This window comes from Stegodyphus dumicola, chromosome 5, assembly GCF_044657685.1.
Source record: "Stegodyphus dumicola isolate Sdum_Otavi_A_Nest chromosome 5, ASM4465768v1".
NCBI lineage: Eukaryota > Metazoa > Arthropoda > Arachnida > Araneae > Eresidae > Stegodyphus > Stegodyphus dumicola.
Window position 1 is genome coordinate 35,816,966 of NC_140772.1, and position 23,357 is coordinate 35,840,322.

The 23,357-nt window shown below is 35.4% G+C and overlaps 1 protein-coding gene across 1 annotated transcript in view; it reads right to left on the minus strand.

Annotated features, from left to right (window-relative positions):
• LOC118186622 (cuticlin-3-like) overlaps positions 1-23,357 on the minus strand; it is a 217,709-nt gene that overhangs the window by 79,385 nt on the left and 114,967 nt on the right. The window lies entirely within an intron of this gene.

A 23,357-nucleotide genomic window follows, 5' to 3' on the forward strand; every position in this document is an offset into this window, starting at 1 on the left:
TTCCCAGCACTGCTTCTCGCCTGTTGTGATATTTCTTTGAAAGAGGACATTGACATTTCAGCTTTTGTTGGCTTCATCCTTGAATTTCATTTCATTATTCTTCACAGTCAAAAGAAGCATAATTATCATAAAGAAGTTCACTGCCTAGATTTCTATGTAAATAAATCATCATAATGATCATCTTTGAAAATTATTTCCTTATTTATACGGTAACAACTTTTGCACGTTTTGGAGAGCATATAATAGAAATAAAAATTATGCATTAAAATAAGTGTATACTTTCATCTTATTTTCCTAACACATTAAATCTTATTTCCTATGCATTTTCCTCATAAGCAGCATGTTATGCCCTTCGTTAACTGGTAGGGTTTATTTAATACTATTAAATTAATACATTATTTTTATGTTCAGTGTGTCCAGTATTTCCCCTCCCCTCGGCCACCTGCAGCAGAAATACAAATTAAGGGGGGGGGTTAAATAGCATCCGAAAGTGTAAGTTGAAACATTTTGGTAACATTCTCAGCCATGCCGTTCTGTTGTTTCTACCCACCACTTCCTCTTTTAGATTTTGGCTGCCAATAGTCATCAGAGATCACACAAGACATGGAAAATAAAGTTAAATCCTGCAAAATGTTGCATAGTTCTGTGCAGAAGGTACAAAAAATTCTTCCCTGTGGAAATTGATATTCGAATTAACAACATTCCCATCCCAACTGCAAATTCATACAAATATCTGGGCGTTCACATAGATAATCAGCTCACGTTCAAAGAACATATTGACTACGTCACAAATAAAGCAAATGCCGCATTTATGGCAATTTATGCTTTAATAGGGAGAAATTCCAAACTGAACTTAAGCACGAAACGCACACTTTATCTGACCCTCATACGTCCAATTTTACTGCATGCCGTCCCGACCTGGGCTACTGCAAGTAAAAAAAGCCGGAAGAAAATCAGCATTCTGCAAAATAAAGTTTTGCGGTCAATAACAAATGCTCCATGGTTTGTGAGAAACACAATCATCTACGAAGATTTAAAAATCCCGGAAATTCAAGATCAAATTCTCATCACGGCGCATAACTTCTTTAATAGTATAAACAATTCTCAAAACGAAGCCATCAAAAATCTTGTTAACTACGACCCTACAATTGAAAGTAAAGTCAAACCGACCACGCTCCATTCATCATAATTCGAAATGGTGAATATTTTCTAGTTTCTTTTTATTATTTCATATTGAATTTGTAAAAATTTTTTGCACGTTATTGGACTATATAACGAATGGACTTTGTGCAAATATGTTTAACTTGTGTTTTTGTGAATCGTTCGACTTCATGGAAAACTTCAATTCCAAGTTTTCAATTGGATCATGTGATTTCCCGCCCCTTTTACAATTACCGGAAGATACAGAAAATTCTAAGATATATGCTCAACCAAAATTTATTTTCCTACCAAAAATGCACTGCCTCAGTACTTACATTGTATTTAATTAGAACTTAAATTACAAAATTTCGTTTAATCATCAAAGAAATTGATTTTATGCTCATGCAAATTCCTACCAATGAAGAAGCAATGCTAGATCACGTGATTCTTGTTCTCCTCTCTCGTATCTGCTGCTAAGTTAGGAACCAGAGACGATATGCTTCCAGCACCTACTCAAACAATTTCCACAAAGAAGTCTTGAAAGAAAAATTAGTAGATTTTGGATTGAATCCAACTCTTGCTTTCCTGAATGACTTGCCACTCAGACCACTTTCGCCTTCGGGCGCGGTGCTCATGCTGTAAGGATCTTAAGTTTTACTAACGTTTATTTTATTTTAAATCTTTACTATCACTTCTTATTTTCTACTTCCGGCCAGAATTATAAGCGTGAAGGAGTTTATGCAAAGTTGTCTGGCGAACGCCAAGTATTTAAGTGTGGCCTTTTTGCCAAGCAGAAGAGAGGAAGCCGTGAGTTCGAAGCAGGCCGCTTACCTTAGAAGTTACGCAGTTGCTACTTTGCCTTCCACGCCAGAGGTTTTAATCCTCTTGATAAATTAAACGTATTGTAGTGTTCACAGTCTCTGTGCTACATACGCTTCCTGTTATTATAAGGCCAATCTTATTCTAAAGTTAAATTAGAGTTTAGTTTTATTTTGATATCTTTTAAGTTAGACCCCGAGTGGAGGGTCATTGTATTCCGAAGTACGGAAGTCATTGTATATAAAGAAAAAAAATAAAGGGTTTTGTATACCCTTCGTCTGTATCCTGTCTACTTACTACAATTAGTGAACATAGCTTTAGTAAGCTCTCTGTTCTAGTCAGGTCATTGTATGTTTCCGAAGAAGGTTAGAAGAAACATTGAACCTGATAGTGGCGCCCGACGAAGAATAACCATGGCCGAGTTTCAAGAAGAACCTGTGCTGCCTGCAGAAACAGCTCAGAATCCAGAAATGCCAGCTGCCGCCCTGGAAGGATTTGGGTATATTGTCCAGACCATGCGCGCTTCGATGAAACCAGAAGCAACGTTTAATGGAAACTCACAGGTAACCAGTTTTTTGAAAAAATTGGATGACCACTTCATGCTCTACCCCGTGCACGAGTTTCAAAAAGTTACCTTAGCTACCAGCGCTTTGAGGGGCCAAGCGCTTAACTGGTTCAAATGTATCGGCAGAAGTCTCTTGGGTCAAGCAGGAAGTCCCACCTATACCTACGAAAATTTCAAGACTGCCCTACTAAAAGCCTTCCCTGTTGTAAGGGATCGTGCGAAATTAGAAACAGAACTTTTCAGTATATATCAACAAAGAATGGAAAACATCTCGAGTTTTATTTTAAGAAAAATTCACGTTTTCAAGCTCTTGTATGGAAACCGTCCGGATCCTGAAATAATTCAAGTGATTTTGCCGAGGTTACTACCCCAAGTGCAAGACTTTATTGAATTGAGAAATCCGACTACACTGGAAAAATTATTTGAGCTAGCAATCCAGTTTGAAAGTAGAAGAACGGCGGACGTCGAAAGAAGACGCCAATATCAACAGCGAAACCAATTTGGTACGCCAAGACTACAGCAAACTCAAGCACATGGCTACGGAGAAAAAGCGAATCAGTGGGCAAGGAAACCCGAGCATTCAAAAACAGCCGGCGAACGTCGACAGTTCAATAGCAACCCAGAAAAAAAGTCTCAAGGCCAGTGCAGAAAGAAGGAAAGCACCGAAAGAAAAAATAATTTAAACTAAAACGGATTTCTGCTGACGAGAGGGTGCGGAAATCCGAAGGCCACGAAAACCCCTCTTCCTACAAGTTAAATACAGTAATGGTGAAAAATTTAACTCTTCCGAAGATTGAAGTCTTGGTAAATAATATCCCGGCCACCGCACTCCTGGATACCGGCGCGCAGTGTTCCTGTGTGGCAGAAGTCTTTTTTAGAAAGTATTTTCGCAAATACCGCATATATAATGCGGATAATACAACAGTATTAGCGGCGCAAGGAGAACAATGTAAGTGCGTAGGTAAAGTACCTTTGTACATCCGTATCAAGGACGAACAAGTAAAGGTGATGTTTTTTATAGTAAAGAATTTTCAAGCACACTTAATACTAGGAATAGACTTTCTTTCAGACGCACAAGCTACACTGGATTTTAATGAAGCGTCTCTTAAGCTGACGATGAAACCAGTGCGTGTAGAAAAGGTTGAACCGCCAAGGTTAAATCTCGACCACCTACCTAATGACGAGCAAGATAGAATCCGACAAGTGGTAAGTGAATTTGCTTCCTTATTTAGTGATATTCCAGGATTTACCCAGGTTACTAACCATAGTATTGACACCGGAGATGCATTGCCGGTTCGTCAAAAACCATACCGGTATGATAAGAATAAGGAAAAAATTATAGAATGGCATATTACCGATATGCTACGTAAAAAGATCGTAACGCCTATCTCAAGTAGTCATGCTAGTCCGGTGGTTTTATGTAAGAAAAATAATGATTATCCTTTGGAGCATCCAAAAAGGTGGAGATTCGCTATTGATTACCGTAAATTAAATTCCATAACGAAATATCCGGTATATCCGTTACCGATTATAGAAGAAATTTTAAGGAACATAAAATCAACCAAATTTATGACAACTTTAGACTTAACGAATGGTTATTTTCAAATAGGGATCAGGCCTGAGGACGTGCCTAAGACTGCTTTTATAACCAAGTCTGGCACTTATGCATTTTTGCGAATGCCGTTTGGCCTTTCAGGCGCCCCAGCAACATTTCAGCGATGCATGGACATTGTGTTAAGACCTGTTCTCGGAAAGTCCACATTTATCTATTTAGACGATATCATTATTACTAGTGATAATCTAGACCAACATGTACAGGATTTAAGACAGGTGTTTTCTTTATTAAATGAGGCCGGTCTAAAAGTTAATGTCGAAAAGTGCAAATTTGCAGCCCCTGAATTAAAATATTTAGGTTACAGAATATCGCAAAAAGGGATCGAGACAGATGAATCAAAAATAATCGCTGTACAAAAGTATCCGACTCCAAACACGGCAAAGAAGCTCTCTTCTTTTCTAGGACTTTGTTCATATTATAGGTCCTTTATAAAAGATTTTGCGGCTATCGCTGAGCCATTGTTAAAATTAAAAAGGAAAAAGGCAAGATTCTCGTGGACGGCCGAAGCCAATAGTGCTTTCGAAAAATTAAAACAAGCATTAACGCAAGCCCCTGTGTTGAAATTTCCTGAAAAGGATGAAAATTTAGAAATTTCAGCGGATGCTTCGGATTATGCGGTAGGAGCGGTACTTTCGCAAAATCAGCAGCCAGTGGCATTTTTTAGCCAAACTTTAAATCAAACACAAAGAAACTATTCCGCGACCGAGAGAGAGGCACTTGCAGTTCTGTTAGCAGTGCAAAAGTTCCGAGTCTATTTTGGAAAGGCGCCGATAACAGTATATTCTGATCATGCGGCGGTAACTAGATTGTACTCTGGAAAAAATTTATCCCCAAGGTTAATAAGATGGGCACTCAAGCTGCAAGAATATAATCTGGTAATCAAGCATACCCCCGGAAAGGAAAATATCGTAGCAGATGCCCTGTCACGAATTAAATTAGACGAACAGGGTAATACCGTAAAAGTTGCAATGCTGACAGCGTGTACAATAAATTCCCGAGAAACTGTAATAACCGAACTGGGTAAGGATCCTGAGTTTGGAAGTATTTATGAGTATTTGAAGGATCCTGAAAATTTTAGCCACCAAGATATTGTGGCGATAAGAAATAGGGCGGCCCATTACGAACTAATAGATGGTCTATTATTTTATACAAAAACTACGAATTCCAACAACGAATTTCGACCTGTTATCCCAGCTAGTCTTAGATTAAATATCCTGCAAGAGCTCCATGACAGCCCTTTAGCTTCTCATGCTGGTATTCGAAAAACTACTCAACGCGTACGCGAGGCAGTCTACTTTCCTGAACTGCAAAAGTTAACAAGGGCGTATGTCCAGTCCTGCCCAACATGTCAAGCCGTTAATTATATTAATTTCCGCCCGGCCGGGTTTCTAAATAGTATTAAATCCGAATTTCCAAATGAAATAATCGGCATCGATTTATTGGGCCCTTTCCCAAAAAGTCAGTTAAACCAAAGTCGCTATCTCCTTGTTATAGTTGATCATTTTAGTAAATGGACCGAAATTGTTCCCTTAAAACGAGCCTCCGCGAAATTAGTTACCGATTCTATTTTAAATAAATATATTTTAAAATACGGGGCGCCCCTAAAAGTTATATCGGATAATGGTCCTCAATTTGTAAGTAATATATTTGAAGACATGTGCCAAAAACTGGGCATACGTCATTTAAAAATGGTCCCGTATCGGCCGCAATCAAATATAGCGGAACGGGTCAACAGAAATATAGTGAAAATTATCCGTAGTTATGTTAAAAATTTTCATAAAAGCTGGGATAACTATGTCAATGAATTTGCTTTCGCCCTTAGGACCGCAAAACATGATACAACGGGCAAAACTCCTGCTGAGTTATTTCTAGGCAGAAAGGTTATAACACCGTTAGATAAACTATTTTATGTGCAACAAAGAGCCCCAGAATTTAAAATGGGTGATATAGAAAAACTAATAAAAGAAGCAAAAAAGAATACGGAAGTAGCACAAAGAAAACAAAAATTGTATTATGACTTGAAACGACGGGGAGTAACTTATAAAGTAGGGGATGAAGTACTAAAAATTAAGCATTCACTTTCTTCAGCACCAGAAGATAAAACTGCCAAATTTTTTCCACGCTTTGAAGGACCATATGTTATAGAAAAAATAACTCACGCTGTTGTAGTGTTAAAGGCAAGAAATGGTGAAACCTGTTCCGCAAACATTGACCAGATAAAACCATTCTATGACCGTAATAAAATGCAAATCTTTTCAGATCTTTTGCAGGATCCGGTACGGCAGACACCGCAGGTACAAGTTCCAGAGGTGGGAAAACGACAAGTACAAGGGCAAGCCAATGAGAGACAGAAGCAAGTGAAAAGAAAATTGCCCCGCGGAAAAATTGAAGGTACAAAGAAAAAGAAGCCGTTCCACCGTCCAAAAAACAGAGTTCACGAACACCCCCAGAATGAAGAAGGGAGAAGGACGACGTATGTGGAAAAGACCGGGAGAAAGGACGGCAACTATAACCCGGCTGTGAAACGGAAGATTGACTCATCCGACAGAACTCTCCGCAGCAAAAGTCGCCGAACTGCGGAAGGGCCATCAGCGGCGGAGGAAAAAGTACAAGAAAAATTTGAACGGCCAACAACGAGGTCCAAGCAGGATCACGACAGAAGTTTCCCGGTTCCACCAAGACCAGCTGCCTTCAAACGGCCAAGACCACAAGCAGAGGACAGAAGGAAGATGTTCAAGGGTGGCCGTAGTGGTGAAAAACGGAAGCTTCCAGAGGAAAGCACTGAAGGGCGAGCCCGTACAAGAAGGAGGATCAACCAAGCTACGGTCTGCAGCACCTTTAAAGACTGGGCCCAGAAAAGGATGTCTGAATATTACAAAGATAAGTAAAATTTTATGTTACTTTACAAACTTAAGTTAATCTTTCATTCTTACTGCAAGTGGCAGATTTCAAGAAGTTTTACCTCATGCGAGGTCTACCTTTATCGCCAAAAGGGCGAGAAATGAGTTGTGACCGATTTTCTTATTATGTTTTTCAATTACTCGCGCGTAAAACTAAAGTTGATGTATAATAGCGTTGTGTAAAGACTTAAATATTGTAAAAAGTTATTGTATAAATTTTATTTAAAACATTCTAACAAGAAAGAAGTTTTAGTCTGAAAGACTTTTTGAAATGTAGTATTATTTCAATGTAGAAAGAATTGGCACTTGCTTTGAAAAGAATAGAAGTTAACAATGTACTACTAATGTATGTTTTCAAATCTGTAAAATTAACGGCATGTTGATATGTTCTGTTATTTTAAATGTTAAGAAATACCGTGATATGGTAAAAGTGAAAGTAATGTTAAAAATTTGTTATTCGTGTGACTGTAAAGATTAAATCATGGCAAATTTGTGGTAAAGGTTGAATGATGTAGTTAGGCTCTCTGACGCTACACTTTAGAGTTAGCCACTTTTAGAATAGTACCTCAGGGTTTAGAGTTGAAAGTAGGGTGTGTTAAGAGGTCTCGTTATGTTGAATTTTAACACGTTAGTGTTTTGATTGTAGGAGGAAGTGTGGCACACGTAGACAGAAACACATTCGTGTTTGGTGTTCTTTTACAACACATGTCAGAGAGCACGGGGAGAGATAATTAAAATAGTCATGAATGAAATAAGAATGTTAAGAGAAGTATATTCTATATGTTATTTGCAATGTCATTGTGTAACATTTCATTAAACTAGTTTTCCTTCCAGATCTCTGGAAGGAACCAGAATTGAATAAAGCTCCTGTTTAGATGCAGTACAGATGAAAAAGAAAAAAGATTGTTGTATATTCCGGGAGCTGCTATTGTAACAAATTTCTTTCTTTTAAAATTTTCTAGTTTCTAGCTAAGTTATGACTGTAAAAGGTTGGCCTCGCGTTAGTTTCTAGAGCTAAAAGTTTTCAACAAGGTCGTTTTAGACCTCAGTTTCAAACTAATTAACTCTGGCGGGAAGTATGTAAGGATCTTAAGTTTTACTAACGTTTATTTTATTTTAAATCTTTACTATCACTTCTTATTTTCTACTTCCGGCCAGAATTATAAGCGTGAAGGAGTTTATGCAAAGTTGTCTGGCGAACGCCAAGTATTTAAGTGTGGCCTTTTTGCCAAGCAGAAGAGAGGAAGCCGTGAGTTCGAAGCAGGCCGCTTACCTTAGAAGTTACGCAGTTGCTACTTTGCCTTCCAGGCCAGAGGTTTTAATCCTCTTGATAAATTAAACGTATTGTAGTGTTCACAGTCTCTGTGCTACATACGCTTCCTGTTATTATAAGGCCAATCTTATTCTAAAGTTAAATTAGAGTTTAGTTTTATTTTGATATCTTTTAAGTTAGACCCCGAGTGGAGGGTCATTGTATTCCGAAGTACGGAAGTCATTGTATATAAAGAAAAAAAATAAAGGGTTTTGTATACCCTTCGTCTGTATCCTGTCTACTTACTACAATTAGTGAACATAGCTTTAGTAAGCTCTCTGTTCTAGTCAGGTCATTGTATGTTTCCGAAGAAGGTTAGAAGAAATATTGAACCTGATAATGCACCTTTAATGTTTCTAAAATTTATGAAAGGCCATAGGCACACTAGAGATATTAGTAAAAACTCTCAGTAGTTGACACTATAAATGAAACTGAAGATTCAAGATTCAAGCTTATGTTTTAGAAGCTAGATTGTGAAATATTTGACTTATTATTTCGTTGCATATATTTAGGTTGTTGCACTTCGAGGCCTGCAAAGAACTGTGACTAACTTCTTATATTTTAGTTGCAAACTATGAGCTAAGCACACAAGCGGGCGAGCAGTAAAAGCCACTGAACTGAGTCTAGTAATTCGGTACATGTTTCGAGTCCCGCCGAACGATCGAGCTACATGGGCGCTTTCGTCTAACAAAGGTCCTCCTCTTCCATGAAGTGCCTGATGGTGGAACATGTAATAAGTTGTCTTCTAGTAGGAGTCAAATCGGGAGACGGAAAATAACTTTGAAGTAATTTAATAATAATTGGAAGATCAGTGTTACGATTACTGGAGAAGGATAAGTCAATTTTTTATTTTTCCTGAACCGAAAAACTAAATATTATGTAAAAAATGTCAATACAGCTATTCGTCCCTCTTTGAATAAATGTTAATAGGTTTCTAAATGTACTCTTCTTCATTCTAAGCAGATGAGCCAAACTTAGAGCACTTAGAGCAACTTTCTGAACTTTAAGAATTAATTTTAAGGCGTACAAATCAGCTTCGAGGAAACCGTTTTTTATTTGAAGATTTTTTTTGTAGTTGAATATATTTCAATGCTTCAATAATATGCTTTTTAACATCTTTATTGCAAACTGTGTATAGCTAGCTGGAAAGGAAACCTCTTTCAGAAATGCTTGACAGATTTGCTAATGAAGATCGAAACATGCTGAAGCTTTTCAGAAGAGGTAACATTAAATTTATACTTATATTTTGACGTCTGTGTTTCAAAACCTATCGAAATATCATTGATGAACTAAAACCTAATTACAAATTGGATTGAAATATGCCAGATCACGGAAGAGTTGCTCCCCTCAAACTTTTAAATAATTGTCACAATTTAAAAATTTGTCAAAAAGACCTCCATTAGTGACCTACAGATGATAATTCTATGGATTATAAGGAAATGGAGTGTTAACTGAAGATGAAATCGTTGAAATAGTGACAGAAGTAGAAATGGCAGTACACAAAAAATTAGAAAAAGGTGACGTTTAAAATAAAGTCCCTCACAAATTCACCATGAAGTGGACCGTCAACACAACTTATCTTCCATTAATATTATCGCAAAGAAAATGTAGCGTGAATTTGTATCAAAGGAAACAGTTATATTAAAAAATGTATTTGAATAAATGAATAAAAATAAATATTTGATATATATTTTATACAACATGTACGCATATATTTTTAATTTGAATTAAGAATTATGAATCTTATTTCTATGCTTTGCATTTTTGGGATAATCAGCCAAAAATTAATCCTTTCATCTATTAAATTAATATATTAATTCGTTTTATTTCACGCATATATTCTTGGTTAACTTTTGCTCATGCTGAGAAACATTGCAAAGAAACAAACTTAAAGGATCACTCATTATTTTTAGGAATATATTGGAGTATACGTAAATATTTTGTACTATAGAATAAGTAAATGCATTATAGTGCATAGTTTTGCTAAAGGTGTGCATTTATTTTTACTTTCATTAGCTGGAAATGGTTTCAATGAGCAATCTGAAAAGCACTGTCTGGAACAACGCAGTTCTCTCATATGTTTAAAATTACTCTCGTTCGTTTTAAACAATTAAGCAATAAAAATCAATTGCGTTCGTTACTTAGATGTCTATTAGTATTATTTATTGTGTATCAGAAATCCCAAAGTCAGAACAAAAACGTTTATTACATTAAAAATTGGTAATCATATATACTGTGTAAAGAAACAGTCGATTTATTTTCGCTTCAACAATTAGCTTCTATTAATATTTATTTTCCTATCGCTTTTAATAATTCTTTAGGTAGTGAAGATCTTGCTCTGGATTAGGCACTATTGAACTCCGCCACTGATTGTAACATACTGGAATTTCGAAACGGACCTAGTTCTTGTTTTTCTACCCTAAGGGCTTTTGGAGCCAACCAGTTGGACGTGTGCTCCCCTTCTAGCACCCACCTGCTGAAAATTACTGTCCAAGACCAAAGGTCAGGATCTACTGCAAGAAGTCGCAGAAAAGGTTTATTTCTCTAAAAGGTCAAAAGTTACTTTATTCTCAACCCTTCCATGGCAACATTTGAAGGTTGGGCAGGGGTAGTTTTTTGTTCTTTTTTCAACAAGCTAAAACAACTCACTCCTCAAATCGTTGTTGAAATCAGCCGCTGGTGCAAGGTGTGGTGGAGCTATTTGTTTCTGACTCATAAAATTTGCTGGGTGAACTGTTTTCATAACAAGCGTCGAGTTATCTTCCTATAACTTTCCCATTCTTTATGGCTGTCGGAACGGACAAGAATAAGTATTAGCTTCTCTTGTACTTTCTTGACTTTTCGCGACCTTTTTGGAACAATTTATTTTGTTGTATTACGTTAACTGTATTTTTTGCAGGAAAAGAAATATAAAAAGGTATATAAAGAAAACGTGTTGCTGATAAAGAATTTAAAAGATGATTTATTATGTATCGTTTATTGTGTATTCTTCTTCCTTAAATGGATATAAATTCTCAGCTTCTTATCACGGAAGGAAATAGGATATAAATGCGACGATCCACATGAAGATTAGAAAATTAATGTGTGTCGCCATTAAAAGCTAACACTAGACAGTCCGACGGTGAAAACGACGATATTATCTGATATCACAGAAGCAAAGGACTGCGTCATGGACAGTGCAACCAATGAAGCAGTGAGATGGGCAGTAGAATTTATTGCAGCAAAATTTAAGGATGACAAAATTTTTAGAATTTAGAAGAGGTGCTGGACAGTAAAGTTTAGGGCGGCAGGTAAGAGTAGGGGGAACATCAGGATTTCGTCCTAGCTTGTACAGGTATAGTCCAACTGCACAAACTGTTCTGCTCTGCCTCGAGTTTGAGACAGAATCCCCGGGGAGTGGTCCGAGGACCGCCCTCCTCTTGTTGCCTACCACTCCGTGTGTGTTGAGCATTCCCTTACCACACAGACACTACACATTTGAAAACATCCATGCCTTCTTCCAGATTCGAACTCGGGCCCTTTGGCACGGTCACTAACCCACTATACCGTCTGAGGGACAGAAGTTCATAATTTAGGAGGCCACTGGGAAACAGAATTTACACTGCAGAGATCGAAACAGGTAACAAAATTCCAAGCGCCAGCTTTGCATAAATAATCATTTATCCAGTAGTTTCTGTGCTTGACGTTATAAAATTGTGACCTCATGACTAGTGTCAGAGGAATTTAGCATTTAATAACGTGTCTGCCACTGAGACAGCTCGATTTTATTGAGGTCATCGACCACTAATTCTGCAACTTCTCCGATACCGTCTTCAATCACAGGCAATCATGGGACATAAAATACAATAGAAAAGTAAAAAGGAGTGGCTAATTCAGTCTGCAAAATATACCAAACAAAGAAAGTACACAGAATACTCTAACGTTCTCAAGATCTTGAGGCTAGTAAGGACTTTAACTTCGGACAAGGAAGATAATCAATTATATTTACCTTTGTAAACCTACTCTACGAAAATAACATGTGATTGTAAATTTATGTCGCCGATAGGTTATGTTATTAATGATTATTACAGTTTTCGAATATTATAAATAAATATTTTAGTGTTGCAAATGTTAATGATCTGGAATATGCAAACCCAGAAATGTGCAGCATTATCGTAAATGATTCACCGGATTTTAGTCTATGGTTCCAAGGTTATCGATCGCACGTGTTCTGGAGAGTTACAAAACATGCGAAAATATCTTAATTTCCTTTAATTAAAGTGCAAGAATTTTTTTGCAGTGCATACATAGTGTAGCAAATATGAGTTCCAGTTTCAAAATGGCAAATATACAGCAGAAAAGTTTTGGACCTTAAATATGCAAAATGTTTATCCATTGTTACTGTGCAACATGCGTTTCAAAAGCACCAAAAAAAAAAACATATCCAATATCCACCAAGTCGCCATAGTATACTTAATGCCATATCGACAGTTCAAGAACACTGATTTTCTACATAAAAAGAAACTAAGCGTTTCGAAACGAGCAGTGCAGAAAATCAGAATTTGCACGAACCGCGCAAAAATCAACAAATTCTTCAAGCCTAATTTGGTATTCCACATTCAACCATTTGGAAGATTTGGTAGTGGAGGTTGCTATTAAAACTGCCTTTGTTGGTGCTGCACCATTTAGAACTAGGTGATTACACTAAGTAATATCAATTTTAGCATGCAAGATACATTGCAACACAGGGAAAATTGTCATACTGTTGTTTAAAGGAAACTAGATTCACCAAAACTAATTGCATTCTGCTCTATTACATAACCAAAGGTATTATAGGTCTTAATTTTTTCCTTCAAGATCTCTGGGATGGTTGTATCGTTCTTGATATGCTGCAGTTGTGGTTATTTCCTAATGTGAATGATGACTTAAAAAACTTCATACAGCAAATTGAACTCCATCTCGTTGGCACAATGAGTCTTTGCTTCTTGAAGGATGAGCTTCCACTCTTTGGACTCGTCGACATCAGAAAGATGACTTAGCGTTGCTTGTGTGGCTGTAATGATTTTGGCTGGTTATGTTAGAGGCACTTTTTGTGTGTCCCTTACCATGGATATTAGACGAGCTCAATGATCACATTACAGTGTCGTTAGTGACCATCAACTGTGAAACGTTACAGCGTAAGAGAAACTAACATGGAACGAACATGACTAAAATTTGGAAGATTTTATTTCATTCAGTGCAATATTTTAAGAAACCCAATGAATCAAAACTTAATTCATAATACTTTACGAAATACAACGTTTTAAAAACCGATTAATCACTCGTAATCATCCTGCCCAACAACTTGCCATTTTATGAATCTAAAGAAGAATCTCTGTGTATATGCTATTGAAAATATTCATATTTAGTGAGCATGTAAAATACTCATATAGTTAGTGAGTATAGAAAATATTCATATTTAGTGAGTATGTAAAATATTCATATTTAGTGAGTATGTAAAATATTCATATTTAGTGAGCTAGATTTGAATATCTTATATAATTCACCAGAACAATACAGAAATAATTTGCCAGTACCTGCTCCTAAGAATGACTGACCATTTCGGGCTTTGGCCTTCCAACAACTAAAGACGAAAATTCCCCATGCAGTTTTCTTTATAAGGAATTTTAAAAAATCTGATGTGTACACCACATGACTTCCTTGTACGGAATATTAAATTATACGCATTTTTTCTTGCATTTCATTTAAACTTATTGGATTGAATTAAACCTACTTCGCCGACAGCACATAAACCACAATAGAATAAATGCATTCTTTAAAATTCACTCTAATATTTGTTTACCATAGCGACACTCTGGCGCTAGATTCACTTAACAGTATTATATTTCGTTCATATTATAACTCAGAATGCACAAAATTTATATCATTTAAAGAATAGAATTATCTAATCGTTGCCAAATGCTCTATTCAAATACTATAATAAAGCTAGAACGATGTATAAAAGAAATTAAGCAAACAAAACAGAAAAGAAACAGTTTTTCACAGACGATTGAGTACTTCTCATTCAATTAATTCAGTTTTCACTTCGCGAGAAGGCAAAAATACATAAAAGCTCAAAATATCTATATTAAAAATTACGAAGTAAATCTTAAATACTTATTTTCTCGAAAAAATTCCAGAAAGGATTAAGCATGATTTAATTGGCAATAATAAATGAAGGCGTTATCTTTGTTGTTGCGAAACTAAGTTTCTCTAGATTGGTAACAAATCCACTAGTCTGCTGTTTCAAAGGTAAACAATCAATGGCCGCCATAAAAAAAGGCTTAGCGGCACTTAAATAACTTTAAAATGTTGATAATTCTAAAAATATTGCACACAGATTTACTAAAGGCATAAAATCCTTAACCGGAAGATAAAAACAACATAATTCAATCATTTTAAAGCAAAAAATGTACAATTTACAAACATATAAGAGTAAAGAAACTGAGATCACTGAGCCGGGTAACAAAGTGGATATATATATAAATATATTTATATACGTTTGGTGCGGCCGATTGCAACCAAAATACGAGGTGCACATCTACATGTTATAGCAGTCCTATACACAAAATTTCAACGTTCTGAGGCTATTCGTTTTTGAGTTATGCGAGATACGTACGTACGTACGTACATACGTTCGTACGGACGCCACGAAAAATTCTCTTCAGAATTAATTTTAAAACAGTTTTATAATTTTTTTTTGGAGGAAACGAATCTTTTATTCTGTCCTTACGTACAGATATCACGCAAAAACATCGTTAAATTGCAGTCGATAGCGGTCAAAATGGATATTTTCGTTGAAATATGCTGCCTGAAACTTTTCGCGATTACAGTACTTCCTTTTTACTTCGTACAACTGAAATTATTTCGAATTTGATTTTCAGAGTAACATTCCTGCTGATATAATTATGAAATAAATTATCCTGTAATCCACTTCAAAATATTGAGCAGTTTGTGCTGTAGCCTCCATGTAAACAAATTTTGGATTTGAATTTTGGTTAAATTATTACACTCCAGAGATTTCGGAAATTAATTTTAAACCTAATTAATCTAAATTTAATTATTTTTTTAATTCCTTATCTCACATCTCGCAAATCAAAAGTGTTATAGCAATAAACCAAAAAATTAATTTAAAAAAACTCTCTGCTTTTCAACAAGTAAATGGAAATAAAACCACATTAAATATTAATTCAAAATTGAGTAAAAATAATAATATTATTTACTTTATTTTGAATTTATAGAAAATATTTATGAATAATGAAAGGCAAAGAATGCTCTAAAATTCTAATCAATGAATTTCTGTAAAATATGGATCAGATAAAAAAATTATAGAGTATTTTTCTATCTTCTTTCCGCACATTTTTGTGTATAACTGAAAGCTCATCGACGCATATTCCGGAGGATTGAAGTTCGAATCCCGGCGAGGTCAGTGCACATTCTTTTCACGTCTCCAGCAAAACAAAAACCACCTAATGACTCAACAACATGTTAGGAGGAGGATAGACGACGAAGAACAAAACTTATTTGAGTAGCGTATTAACTATGCATTCAAGACAAGTGTACAATTCTACTGCCTAAAGCACTTATGCAGGTTAGTGCATAGGTGCTTTAGCTGTGTTAGCAGTTAGCTTTGAACATCACATGGAAAAAAATAAGAAAAATAACATTAAATTATAACGGAAAAGACCGCTTTTTAAGAAAAAATTGCAATTTGACGTTTCATATTATTATTGACCCAATATCCATAGACAAGTTTTACATTTAGTTTTATAATTCTAAACTCATTTTAAATATTTGAGTAGACTAAAATTCTGATGATTGCTAGAAAGCAAATTATCGGGAGTGGCCAAACCCATTGATCATTGAACTAGCTGTCTCATAACCAGGAAATTTCCCCACTTGCACTATAAAATTTAGACCGATAGAAAAGAGAAAAAGATACACATATAAAACCAAGCTTTATTCGGAAACCGGACCCATACTCTTAGTTTCGAGCTAGCAATCAGCCTTCTCTAACCTCAGTACTGTCCATCATGAAAAAAAAAAATCATTTATTCAAGTTTTCGCCTAACCTGCAGCTTAGGCTCGCGCGGCGCACAAATAGAAGGCAATTCTCTTCCCGCGGTGAATGGAATTAAAATTAAGAAACATCTGAAAGCTTTCATATTTATATTACACACAAAAAAACGTTTTTTATCATTTACACATACATACTCGTTTCGTTTTTTATCATTTACACATACATACTCGTTTTTCATAAATTTTTATGAAAAACTGGCAACACAATTATAATATTTTATTACAAAAAGTAATAGTAGGACAGGAAGGGAATCAACTTTTTTCTCTTCATAGGTATGTAGTGTGAACATGATCTAATTTGCTTTAGAAATTCCTCCACATAGGCATCCCTTCCCTTAGGCAGGTAGCTATTATGTGATTTGTCATATTCAAATAAGCTTCCATTTTTAATATATTTAGGCACGGAATGAATAAATTCCTACTAGTGCCAGCCCTGGTCATAAGACATGTTGCCATTCATACATTGCTGCATTCATTACATTGTTTTTTTTAATGATTTGTTTATTTTCTTTACAACAAACAACTATTTAATTCTGCAAAATTCAGAAATCATGCAAACATGTGCCACACAAAGTGGCCTAAAATGCCTGGTGTGGGGATGAAGTTACTTCTTTTAGATATTTCACTTGTCAGACAGAGAAAAAAACTCAAAATAATTTTCAAAATTATTTTGAGTTTTCAAATTGATTAAAAGAATTATTACGCATTTTTGGGCTGATACCCTTTTAGACTAAAAATATTTAAAAACAACATATCTTTAGAATTTTCGGTAGACTCTTGCGCACTGGAGATAAAAATACTTCATCCGCATAGTGTGTTGCCACTGTTAGCTTTTTTTTAATCAAAAATTCGTTAAAATTTAGAAAAGGCAAAGCAGATTGTAGAGACATTATATATTTTTTGAAAGCAGGAGAGATGAAAAATGAGCAGTGTTCTCACCGGGACTCGAACCACGGACCTCTCGAATACGCGCCGAGTGGGAACCACGAAGGTATACTAGGAAGGCAGGAGGAATACCTTATAAGATAATAAAACAAATAAAGAATAATAAACAAAAACAAAAATTACCTACGTTCGGGTTTAGGACTACGCTATTCAAAATTTGATGACTCTAGGTATCGTTGTTTTCTCACAATGCGAGAGACATACATGCATTCATGCAGATTCTTCATTATTTAATTTCTTTAAATATAGCAGAGGGAGATAATATTTGGTGGCAACAATATAAAAAAGTGCTACATCCGTTTATAGTGTTCGATGTAAAATGCCGTTACGAGATTAGTAACTCATTCTGGGCTAACGCCTCTTTAAGCTAAAAATCAAAGATTAGTGTGCAAGAAATCTCTGCGCAGTTGCAATGAACCTGAACCATGTCTCTCTTCTTGGATAAATTAAAATATTCTCGGCCATTTTATTTAATAAATTATTTCAATTTATGAAATGAAAACAGCATATAGCAAGACGAGAGCAACATTTGCAGCGCCAGTTATGCTAATAGAAAGCAAATGATTGAACATCGTTTCGATTTTATGCCTTTTAACAAAGTTATTTTGTACCGCTGTCAAAAAAATCAGTTGAAATAATTATTTTTTCTGCTATAATTAATTAAATAAATTTGTTATTTGATTTCAAAATTTTTTTAAAATTTAAAAATTAAAGTTTATCTTGTTTAGAACCGTTAGAAATGTATTAACGTTACTTCAATTGAACAATCAAATACAAATTCATTGGAATTGTTATGACCAAATAAAATAGCGAAATACTTTCCTGACTTGCTATTTTCTTTTCTAATCTCCGAAAAAAAGAAAAAATTCTTCGTCAATAAAATATGCATCATATAAAGTATCAGAAATGCTATTTGAAATAATGAGTTGAAGAATCTGAGCATCTAAGAATCGATTGATAGTTTTTCCCAATCACAGTAGCAAATTTTATGACAATACTAAATAATCAAATTTCGTATTCCACTGTCGAATATTGCGCTCGTAACCGGCGGGAAATTGAACGCAGCAAAGCATGAAAGCTACCGCGTGCAGCAGTTACGAGGAAAATAGTGTCGTGAAGAGGTTAACATCAGCATTTTTGAGTGACTAATGGGCTATTTTTATTTTCTTTGATATATTACTTAACAGCAGACGGAAACAGGAATACTTCTGATTCATCCGCTGAAGATGGATTGCACGATATGTGTAGAATATCAATGAAGTGGACAAAAAGATGGAAAATCCAAAATTCTGTCCCTATGTGGTATTTTATTGTTCATAATATCTATAATAATATATAATATTCATAATATCTCCCAACTATCTTTGTAATTTTTAATTATTTTAAAGTTACTAAAGCATTACAGTAACGTCATTTAAGAGAAATGCTCTATGAAAGCGGATATTTATGGGGAGTTCTGACATTACAAATGTTTTAAAATATTTCTCAAAAATTCAGTTTTCTGCATTTATTTTAAAATTCAATCAAGTTTCTCGATTGACATCAACAGCCAAAGTGTTTAAATTGGAACTAAAAGAGCACATCAATTCACATTGATGGTTTATAGCTAAGTAACCTAATAAGAACTAAAAGGCCTAGCATCAAACTGCCTGACATGTTATGAAACATGCGCCAAACTTAAAAAGGTGCATATGATACAGCTTAGTATCCATACATACATCCACGGTTTGCTCAAGAATGCCAAACAGCCGAAAAGGTATGGCCGACTACCGATTAATAGAAGTAATATTGAGGATGACATCCATTCTTAGCTCACAATCACGGCTAATCCGAGGGCTATTAAAAAGACAAAGAATAATCCTTATTATAATTAGCAGAAAAAAACTATTAGCATCTTTACCTATACTTATTTGCCTACGAATACTTTCAAGCAATTTATTCTGGAGAATAAATTTATTTGGTTATGCAAATTAAATCACTGTTCAAAGTACTGAAAATAATGGGAAAACAAACATCATAAAAAACCAAGCTATAAATGGCACTAAAGAGCAATGGCATTTCTCTCCCGCCTTCCTAGCATGCCTTCGTGGTGTGGTGGTCTGCACGCTGGGCGCGTATTTCTAGAGGTCCGTGGCTCGATTCCCGACGAAGGCGTTGCTCACTTTTCGTCCTTCTTGCTTCCAAAAATACTTAATGTCACTACAAACTTGAATAATGATGCTCAGTTCAAACTCGCGTAAAGAACAAGTTGCTTAGAACTTTTTATTTGTTTCCAGAGTTAATATAACGAGGATCAGCTTCTTTTATTATCATCATCATCAGCTTTCAGGTATTCCAAACACTTTTCTTTTCACTTTTGTGTTTCCTACGAACAGGTTTGATTTACATTGATGGTTTGTGAGAGTAACTTTCTGTCATCAGCAATAGAAAACTTATAAAGAATTATTACGCATTTATCAAATGGTAGGATGACCAGCTAGAGTCTGTTATTTTAAGTTTGGTACTTCAAAGCCATTTTCTATCTAATCGCTTACATCGTAGCCATAGCATTAAGTGCTGTGGAAGCTGGTCAAGTCTTCCAATTATGATTCAGTAAAAATTTTCATGTTATCTAAGGATTAATCTAAGGATATTTATACGTATTTTATTTATCAGTAGGCTTATCTATGTGAGTTATCACATGTGGCTATGTGAGCTTTTTTTCGTGTCAGCATATTTCTAAGTGAGCATTTTTTCATGTGAGCTTTTTTCTATGTGGGCATATTTCTGCGTAGGCTTTTTTCCTGTGAGCATTTTTCCGGTCACCGTTTCGAAAGCATCGACTAAAAATATTTAAAAATAGCATATCTCTAGAATTTCCGATCGACAGTCTCGCGCGCTGGAGACAAAAACATTGTATTCCCTACAGTGTTGCCACTCCTCACTTTGAAATTATTGAGTCTTTTAATCAAAAATTCGTTTAAAGTTTTACAAAATATGAAATAGACCCAGTAAACCAAATTCCAAATTCGGGCTTCCAGATTCCCATATTCGGGTGGAGGACTACGTTATTCAGAATTTGACGACTATAGGTCCCCCTGTTTTTCACAGTGCGAGAAACATACATACATTCATGTAGATTCTTCATTGTTTAGTTTATTTGAATGTAATACAGGGCGATAATATTTGGTGGCAACAATTTGAAAAGGGAAACAGACATTCAGAGTGATTCGACGCAAATTGCCTTTCGAGACTAACAGTCTTTCTAGTCTAAAAAGCATCTCCACAAGAGACCAAAATCATCTCGAGCGGTGGGTGGTTGCTTCAGAGAGGGTTTCCGGCATGCCATTGCTGAAAATGAAAAAGCTCTCAGCACAGATCTAGCGGCTGAGTGGTGGTAGTGGTGGTATAATGAACTTAATAATTTTCCAGTCCCATCTTCAAGTGTTCTGTACCAGTAACTGCCAAGCAGGTATAAAATGGTGCTCTGTGTGTAAGTGAACCGCACATGTTTTTCATTGAACACATAAATTTCTAACGCTACACACTGATTTGTACTTCTCAGCGTCATCTTCAGTTATCAAGCAGACTATACATAAGTGAACTGTAAGCGAACAGTAAATAAGTGAATAACACAAGTGACTGCGATGAATGTGACAAGCAAATATTACACAGGAACATTGCAAATATGTGAACAGCACATATGATGTGCATTGATATACCCGGTTGATATTGTTCAGTATAATGCATCAGAATAACTTCTTATATCCAAGTTGCCACTGATTTCTAAAGTAAACGTTCTCTGTAAACTCAGAATCACAATGCATAAAACATTGCTAAAATCCTCATTCAGCACAGTCAAAGTCTTGACAGGGTCTCCTTAATAACCACAGGTCACAAGTACCCATCTTCCGAAGTAACTTTATAAATTCCGTTACAAATTTTAATATTCTAGAGAGATTTTTGGCTAAGCCTAGCGACAATACAATGCTCCAACAACTGAGTACAAATGCTGATAGTCATATAACAGGCGGTACAACAACTCAGCTGGTGGTAAGTACTAGGTAAGTTAAGTAAGCATGTTATTGCTGAAGGAAGATGATCTCTGATGTCTATCCGGGCAACTTCAACGAAGATTCGGAACAAAGGAGCAAGCAAGGGCTTGCGCAGCTTCCAATATAAATTCAAATTGCAAAAGGAACTTATATTACACTTTGATCTTAACCAAAAGGCCGAGAAGCGATAAGGAACTTATACTTCAACATGTTTACTTTCCTGGAGGCATAAAAATATCTTCATTCTTATTATTCGCAACATCGGATGCTATTTGCAGAAACCGGGACATTTTTGGGACATACATAGAAGCTCTGAAATAAAGTTGTATGGAATTATGGCACCTATGCGGCATGCTTTCATTGAGTATGCGGTTAGCAAGTGGAAAGATCCGTGGTTCAATCTGGTGAAAACACAATTTTCTCAGTTTCCTAGTTTGAAATGGCTCGGTCTCTTCCATACTATAAAGTTATTTAGGTTTTTCGAAGCATGAAATATAGAAAATTAGCTATGCCTTCTCCGGGATTCGCACCACGTACGTTTCACTTAATAGATGAATATTCTAATCACTTATGTCATCATAGCATACACAGGTAAATGGGGTATTTCCTTTCGAAATGCTCGCATTTTTTTCGTGGTGGTCTAGGACAAAATATTTTAGAAAGAGATACAATTTATGAAGTATAATGTTATTGCTTGAAAAAATTAACAAGAGTTTAATTGTGGTTTTCTAACTGACCACGAATTGCATTGAAGCTTTTTGAAGAGGGTTCCATAGATTTTAACGGCAAAGGTCGGCTGTGGAGGTGGACGTCATAGAAGATATGACTATCGGTAACATTCAGTACTGCTATTCGTTCTCAGAAGTATTGATGCTTCTAAAGGTGGTTGTCTGTGGGAGATGGAGACATGTGCAATTCCAATACATTTATTTATGCAGATACGCTGTTTGAAATGTAATATACTTCATTCAGTAATTTGTTTTTAGATAACATTCTTTTGGTTAAACTATTTTCTTCCAAAAGTTAAAATTTCCTTCACGTATTTTCATTCTACAAGATTTTAAGATACTCTGCTTAAAATTTGTAGGGCGATTAAATTGAGTAAAAATTTCAGTTTGAATAGAAACTCCAAAATTCGGGCCCAGATCATTTCTTTCTCCGAACCTTGTGAGTTACACTTACTAAAATTACTAAAATACGCATCCACTATCATCAGATTAAAATTATGTCCATCATACAATTTATGTCCACTATTTATATATTTCAGGACATTTCATGGACGTATCCTGAAGCGGAATATTTCATTAAAAGTCTAGGACTGACCCGCACAATCTTGGACGTTTGGTAATTTTTTTTCATAAAGTCGCTGTAGTTTGACTGACTAATTCTGTTATATGGTCAAACAAATCAGCCATAGCGAAAGTAACTACAATGTGAATGATAAAAGATAAACAAAAATTTCTCTTGGAAAACTGCATCCCGCAGGGAAGTTGGATCAAAAGCGAAAAGCGAGTTCGATTTTTTAGGGGTCAATGTTCCGTCTAAGAAAAACTAGATCCGCATTTTTCTTCATAGGTGAAATCTTTTAGTAGGAAACGATCGTGATAACCGATTAGGTCAGGTTACCATATTTTGTAATTGCTCAACTAGTTGGCGAGAAATGTTGCAAATGGAAAACAAAGTAGCACCTTTAGACAAATTAAAACTTTTTGTTTTTTGAAATGCTAAAAATATCCAAATCCTTTTTTCGAAATTAATTATTAAACACACATTTATCATTCCTGCAGCTAGAAAAAGTTGCCATTTTAAGAAATATAAAAACTAGAACTTCTGCCCTGATGCGCAAATAAATCAGTTTTCAGAGTGTTGCCATTCTGCGTGACATAATATTTTTAACTTAGTTTTCAAATTATAACTGATGCGATGACAA